Genomic DNA, 7,787 nt, shown 5'->3' on the forward strand with positions numbered 1-7,787 from the left:
AGGGGCCGGTCCCGGCCAGGCGCTCGGGACAGCTCTGGGGCTCCGTGGGGAGCTGACGTGGCAGTTCCCTCCGCCCGACCAGACGGGCCGTTGCTGGGTGGGGGTGTGTGCTGCTTGCTGGCCCGGTGTCCCCTCTCGTGCTCACCACTGCACTGTCGTAAGACGGCAGGACCCTCAGCGATGTCCTCCTCCCGCAGGCGGCCAGCAGGCTCGTGAAGATTCGTGTAACTTCCTGTCTGTCGCCTAGCATGTGCCGAGACCCCAGGTCAGCTTTTATTGTTTGCACTGAAAAATTCTTTTAAAGTGAAGCATCTTGAGTTCTTTAGCTCTTTGTTCATGCTCCAGATATTGATATTATGTTTACGGAGAGCCCGCGCCTGTCTCTTCCTGGCCACACCCCCCAGCACCTGTACCTGTACCTGAAACAACGGCAGGTGCTCGATGTTATTTGTTGAACGAATGAATGCATGAATGAATGAACGAAGGAATGAATATGTGAACTACGGGCTCCTCTGTACTGGGCCCGGGAGGCTGGACGTGGCCGGCTAGGCCTCTGTGCACGTGTGTGTGTGTGTGTGACTGGAGCCCCTCAGGTAGGAGCCTGCTCCCCGCTGCCACCCCATGACTGAGTCCTCCTGCGCAGCTGCCATCGTGGGGGCCCCACAAGATGGGCTGGCTGAGGCCGGAGAATCTCATGTTCCACAGCCACAAGGGACGCCCACGAAACGCGGCAGGTCTCCGGGGATCCACAGGCCAGGCTGGTAAAGCAGTGGCTGTACACACAAGCCGCTGTGCCCACAGCCCCAGCTGCACACCCGGGATTCGGGACAGCCTCCCTGACTGCCCCGGGCCTCAGTTTCCCCAGCATCAGCTGGGCTGACAAGGCATTTTGACGGGAAGCAGGCTGTTCTCTGCGCAGCCCTGAGTGCAGGGAGACCCCTGGCTGGGACTGCTGCCAACCAGCCGGAGGGCCTTGGCCACAGGACACCTTCGTGGCCGGGCGCCCCGGGCACCTCGGTCATGTTGCCACCCCGCTCCCGCCTCAAACAGTTGCTGGGCGGGGGGGGGGGGGAGCTGTCTGCAGGATCCTGGTTGGAGCTGCGAAGTCCAGGCCACATCCGGCAGTGTTATCATGGTTCCTGGGAACTTCCCCCGGCCAGCCGAGAAGGTGGCCCCAGAGATACCGGGCACGGGGTGGGTGCTTTCCTGCCTGTGACACGATTAAGTAACAACAGCAGTTACTGGTGGGAAAGTCACCGCGACACTGGCCACCTGGATCGGCCCAGGCTCTGCTCTGCCTCTGTCCAAATTATCTCCGCTGGGCAGCCCGTTATCACCTCCAGGACAGACCGGAGGATTACAGCGTCCGGTGCTATGCAAGAAGCTTCCATCGAAATCTGTGGGCAAACCCGAGGGTCTTAGCCCAGGGGCACCTGGAGGGTCTCCCACCCCAAGCAAGTCCCCATCCCCTGCCCTGTGCAACTCTGCTCCGCCGGTGACAGTCTCCTACCCCGCCCTGCCTGCCGCAGGATGCTGCCTCGCTCACACCTGTGCTCCGTATGGGTTCACGTCAGCCTGGAGTCTAACTGAATCCAAAAATATTAAACCGGGCCCATCTGTTGGCCAACTGATGAACGCAGATGTGCTCTGGATTTCAGAGGCAACTGGCAGCCAGTCAAAGCTGTTAGAAGCAGCACCTGCTGCCCGTTTCCCCCCTTCTGCGCACCCCCGCCGGCCCCAGGAGCCTAGCAGCCCAAACAACCCTTCCTCCGGAAGGGACTGGCTCCTCCCCACGCCCACCGGGGAGCATCCTGGGGCAAGACGTACAAAGAGCCTCACCCACCAGCTGCGAGGTGGGGACCCGCAGGGCCAGCCGGGCCCTTTGCCCTGAGACCCCACTGTGGGCACAGGAGCAGAATTTCAGCAGCGACAGGGCCAAGGTCTTCCCTGAATAGAGATGGACAGCAGCTGGGATGGCCATGGTCACCTCAGGGCCTTCACACCCGCAGTGCCCTCTGCCTGTAATACTCACCCCAGGGGCCACGTGGTCTGCTCCCCACCTCCTTCAGATCTTTGCTCAGACAAGGTTGGGACTGAACAAATATTACCCTTTTAATCTTGCTTTGGGACTCACATTGAGACCTGTCCACTGTATGTCATGAACACCTCTACTAGTCTTATTTCAAGCGGGGAAGAGAAAAGAAAAAGGCGGACAGATGTTCCCTCCGTCCTCACTCTGCCCCCCCCGCCCCCCCCATGAGGAAAGCGAGACTGGCCAGCAGTGATTCAGGCGTCTGATGACCAGGCTGGAGCAGGAGGCGGTGGTGGGGACGGAGAGAGGGGTGAATCTGTCGCTGGAGGAAGAGACCACAGGGCTGCCGGGCAGGTGTGAACACAGGGGCCCTGGGGGCCACAGCTCTGCCTCCTGCCTCCTGTCCTTACGGCCCTGCGGCTCCAGGGACAGCCAGATGGGCACTGGCCCTGGGCCCACAGGGAGACCAGCTGTCCCGTCCACCAAAGGTAGGGGGCTGGTGTCCAGGCAGGGGGAGAACCCAGAGGAGCCTTGTCCTCTCTCGTCGGCTCCTGCCCTGGGTTTTCACTGGGTGTGGACGTGCCGGGGCCCTTGGCAGTGGCCGTGGGGGGCTGTGGCAGGTTGGGGGCCGTCTCCTTTTGGGCTGAGGTGTGGGACCAGGGCCCCTGGGCTGCGTCCTCCCGCGCGGCCAGTGCTCTTGCGACCCCACGGAGCGGCCGGGAGCCAGGTCCCTCGGGGTCACCAGCCCCTCAGAAGACTCACGGACAGGAATCGGATGAACACGTGTGCTGGTGTTCCTACCGAGAGGCGCCCAGATCCGCGGCTTTCAAGCCTCGTTGGGTGCAGTCTATAGTGAGGAACACACGGTGCACCCAGCCGGAGCTCTGCAGGCTCACGTGCGTTCTAGAAATGCTGTGCACGTTACGTGCACGTACGCGTGCACATCTGCACACACGCACCGAGTGAGTGCCTCGCCCCGACAGGACAGCTGCTTCTCAGCGTTTCCTGCCTTCTTCGTGGTGAAGCAAGTGCACCCCCCTGCAGCTGCGCCCCAGGCCCCCCGTCCGCTGTGCGAGCCCCCGACTGTATACAGTCAGTACATCTGTAACGACACTGTTTCCAAAGAAGGTCGCGTTCACAGATACCGGAGGTCACGGCCTCAACATGGCTCAGTTCAACCCGTGACAGTTAAGTATCCTGAATTTCACGCCCACATCGGCCTGGAGTGGGAGCGTTTTCCCCTGTTTCCCAGACAGACAGGGAGGTGTGGGGCCAGGGGAGGGCCTGACCTGGGGCTGGGGGTGGGGGGGCGGATGGGGCTGCACACGCGGGCTGGGCCCCCGGCGGGGGAGAGCCCTCCGCAGCCCTGGAGCTCCTGGCCGCCTGCCTCACAGCCTGTGGCATTAGTCGCACTCACGTGGCTTGGACAGATCGAGGAGCCGGTCACACTCCGTTGGGCCAATAATACGGGTTTTGAGGATGAGTCAAAAGCAGCATTGACTGAACGTACCCATCGGTGCTCCTAATAGGTCACTAATCCGGGCTGCCAGGCGCACACAATCCCCTACGGCAGCCCCCACCCCCACCCCGGGCCCCCAGCCATTCCCCGAGGGTCCCAGCTCCAGCCGAGGAGGTGCAAGAGGGTGGAAGGTGTGAATGTCCTGCTAGAGCTTGGGAGGGGCTGCTCCCCAACTGGTGTGATCCCGCCTGGGGCCGCGTGTGGGTGGGCACCCTCTCCCTTACCTAGGCCCCCCTCCGCCTGCCGGGGCACACGCGGGGCACACACACTGGGGCACATGATGAGGCACACGCCGTGCCCAGGACCTGACAAGGTGTCAGCCAGTCTGTCCTCGTCCTGTCTCAGGCCATCCGGGGAAGACCCACGGCGGTTGGGCCAGAGCGGGGCAGGCGGGGGGGGGGGGGGGTCAGGTCCCCAAGAAACACCTCCAGGGCTTGTGTATCACCCTGAGGGCAGCCCCTCTGTGGGCAGCTCCCGTCAGTGGTCTACATCTCTGTCTCCCTGGGTCTGTGTCTGTCCCTGCTCCTTCCAGGAATTTGCCCTAAGAAACCTTTTCCGGAATTGTGACTGGTCCTGTTTTCTGGGGAAAGTTTTAAGGGAACACGCGGAAAGCTAACGCGGCCCACCGCTGCTAAGGGTCCTGGGCCTGCGGCTCATACCTCCCGCTCTGGACTCTCACCCCGACAAGGTTCTGCTGCCCAGACCCCCGCTCCTCAGGGAAGGAGCCCCGGGCTGCCCGGCTTTTCGTGGGCCTGGCTGCTGTACTGTCTCCACGAAAACCAGGCCCCGGAGCGGCACGAGGGGCGACCCGCTGGGGCACAGGCGCACTTCTGGGCACCCCATCCCCGGACGCTCAGATCCGACGCCCGCCAGAAGTTCTGGGGCTGCTGTTGAGCCGGCACGTCTGGCTTCCGCGTTCCAAAAGGCAAGAAAACACACAGACTGGGGACACCACACGGGCATCAGAGCAGGCACAAACACAGACGCCGCGTGATCAGCGGAATTGGACCAACTAGGACTGATACGTCCAGGGATCGGGGCGGGGGGAGTGGACAACACAAAGGCCAGGTGGATGGCGAAGGCAGGCAGATCCAGACTCGGAAGGAGCTGCTAGAGGTCGGGACTGGGACGGAACTGGGCAGCGCCGTCATGGGCTCCTACCCGGACTCCGCAGGGTGGAGGGGGTCAGCGAGCCGGAGGGAGGCCAACGGACGGGTCCTGAGTCCACAACAAGGGAACAGAGAGCGTCCAGGAGCCATACAGCAGAGGCAGAAGGAGCACACGCACACAGGCCTCAAACGCAGGAAGGAAAGGCCAGAGAACCGGGAAGAAACTTGGGACGGAATTATGGCCAAGGACTTCGCCAAATTAATGGCAGACAGCAAACCACAGCCCCTAGAAGCTCGGAGAAGACCGAGCAGGACGAGGACAAGGATCCCCCACGAACCCCCCCACGCTCACACGTCTTACATCCAAAGTGCAGAAAACAAGAGACAGAGCCAGCATCCTGTGAGGGGCCAGAGGGGTGTCACCCGCAGAGGAACGGGGGGAGCGCCACACGGGGTCCCTGTCGGGAGCCGTGTGGCAAGGAAACCGTGAGAAATGAACACCACCAACCCGGACGTCATTGCAATTGCCTTCAAGATGGGGAAACGGGTCTTCAAACCACGACGGAGGGCATGCGGCCCCGGCTGACGTGCCTCGAAAGGAACTTCAGGAGGGGCGCCCGGGGGCTCAGTCTGCTGAGCATCTGACTCTTGGTTTGGGCTCAGGTCATGATCACACGGTCGCGGGATGCAGCCCCAGGTCAGGCTCTGCACTGACAGTGCAGAGCCTGCTTGGGACTCTCTCTGCCTCTCTCCAAGTAAGTAAATAAAGGTTTAAAAAAAGAGATTTTCAGGCAGGAGTAGATTCACGCAGGTCAGCAACTTGGCTTTACAGAAATAAAAGTGCATCCAAGAAGATACAAATGAAAGTAAAATAAAACCCTTTAGTTTTCCAATCCAGTGACCCTCAGACTGGGCACCTCTCTCCTCAACGGCCGGGCGCTTGGTGGACGGCCCGGGGTCAGGACGGCCCCTTCCCCGCCGGATACAGCCACCCGTCTCAGTGGCACATGGGCTGCATGCTCCAGGCCAGCGGGGTTGGAGTGCAGGGAGCCAGGGCTGTACGAGGGGGGTCAGAGGGCATGCAGGGCCCCTGGGCCTCTCGACGGGGAGTCGCTGTTGAGGCTGGGACCGGGCGGTGTCAGGGGAGGATGGGAGGAGAGCCGGCGGGGCCAGGGAGGGAAGAGGCTGGCCTGGACCCCATTAAGGTAGAGCGGCAGGTGGAGCGGTGTGGAGGGGAGCTCACTCTGCACCATCAGCTGGCTGGAGATGGGCACCTTCGGGCGAGATGGGCCCGCAGAGCAAAGCTCTGAGCTGGTGGCCAGAGAGGAGGCGTGTCAGAAGCGGCTGGGGGAGCAGGCGCAAATGAATGGGAAGAGATCGGGGACCCGGTGCTGTACCTTCCAAAGTTGTCGGAGGGCAGAAGAGGGCCTCGGAGCAGGCAGGCGGTCCGGGGGAGAAGGGAGAGTGCCAGGGAGAGACAGGGCCCCAGGGACAGTGCCCTCTGCCAGCCCGCTGGCCTCGTGCCCCCGCTGGGCTCTCTGTGCGTGGCAGACTCCCCGCCTGGCAAGGCTCCCTGCACCTGGGCTGAGCCCATCCCACAGCCCTGGACCCTTGCATCCTGGCTGTGAAGATTTGGCGTTAAAAATTGGTGCCACCTGAGGGAGGAGACAGGTGGGAAGCGGTGCCCAACCCCCACCTTCTCTTGCCCCTCCCCCCAGCCCCACCCGGCTGCCGGCATCCTGGCACACAGCCAGCTGGCCTGGCCACTCGCTTGGCTGGCAGAGGCTAGGCTGGCTGTGGCTGGCTGTCATGTGGCCCGGTGCGGCCCGGTGAGTCCTGGCAATTTGGCATGCCGCCCCCAGGGAGCCCCAGGCTCACCTTTGCTGTCCACACCCCAGGGACCGGCTGTGGAACAGGAACCCCGCTGCCGGGTCACTTTCCATTCTCTGCACACCTTTGGGCAGGTCCCATGGCCTGTCTACACCTCCCGCTCCTCCACTCCACGGGGCCGTGTGAGGATCTGGGGAGTTAAAATGTGCCTCGGGCAGGCTGGGGCCGGTCAGGCTCGGTGAGGGTGGCGATTGTCACCGCCCGCTGGCATCCATCATCTTGACTTGGCTCAGGGGACGCTTCCTCCCCCTGGACCGCCTGTATCACCCGACCTCCCAGCCCCAGCTCAGGGCCCTGGGCCGCCTTTGCTGGCTTCCCCAGGGGCCGGCGATGCCTCTGCAATGACGCACTCCCTGACCTTCCCTACTGCAAGGGTACACCCCGCCCCTGCTTTCTGGAGAGGCAGTATTTCCTCCAGCGTCGGGCGGGGTCCCCTGGCATCGTGGCCCGTGCAACGTGTGGGGACAGAGCGGCAGCTTCGGGAGGCGCCAAGGGCCTCGTTCTGTGAGCGGGAACGAGAGCCACCACAGCCAACCTGTCACCGCCGCCAAGTAACGTGAGCAAGGAGCAAACGCCTGTGGTTGGCCGGACGCCGCAGGGCCGGGGCCGCCCCGGGGCCATCGCGCGCAGCAGCGTCGGTCTCCTCCCCGCTGCCCGGGCCTGGTTAACGCCAGCTCGCAGACGGCGGCACGTACGCACGCACGCGGCGCAAGGCGTGGGGACCGACACGCCCACTTTGCACACGAGGCAGAGGACGCTTCCGTCGCTTTGTACCCCCCCAAAATCGCTTCTCCCCGCCCCCAGTTCAAGCACCCACCGGACCGCTATCCTAACGAGATGCGTTTGGCCCTTCGGCACGGCGGCAGGGTCACGCGGTACACACGTTCTGCGCCCGGCTTCTGCGCAGCGGCACGACGCTCCGGGGACGTGCTCGTGCCCTAAGTCCCCACCCCGTCCTCCCGGCACGCGAGCACCTGTACCTGTGGACGCCGGGTTCTTCCCGGTGTTTCGCTATCGCGGGCTGAGCTACCGCGGACGTCTGTGCGCAAGACCGCTGGTCTTCCCTTCCTTCCCTTCCTTCGGAGGTGCCTCCGAGAACAAGCGCCGGTCACGTGGCAAGTACGTTCACTTTCGTGAGAAATTTCCCAACTGTCTTCTCAGGTACTTGCCCTGATTTTACGTCCCCACGAGTTCCACTTCCTTGCTAACATCTGATAGTCAGGTTTTTTGTTTTTTT

Source organism: Panthera uncia, assembly GCF_023721935.1.
Source record: "Panthera uncia isolate 11264 chromosome E2 unlocalized genomic scaffold, Puncia_PCG_1.0 HiC_scaffold_20, whole genome shotgun sequence".
In the NCBI taxonomy this organism is placed as follows: domain Eukaryota; kingdom Metazoa; phylum Chordata; class Mammalia; order Carnivora; family Felidae; genus Panthera; species Panthera uncia.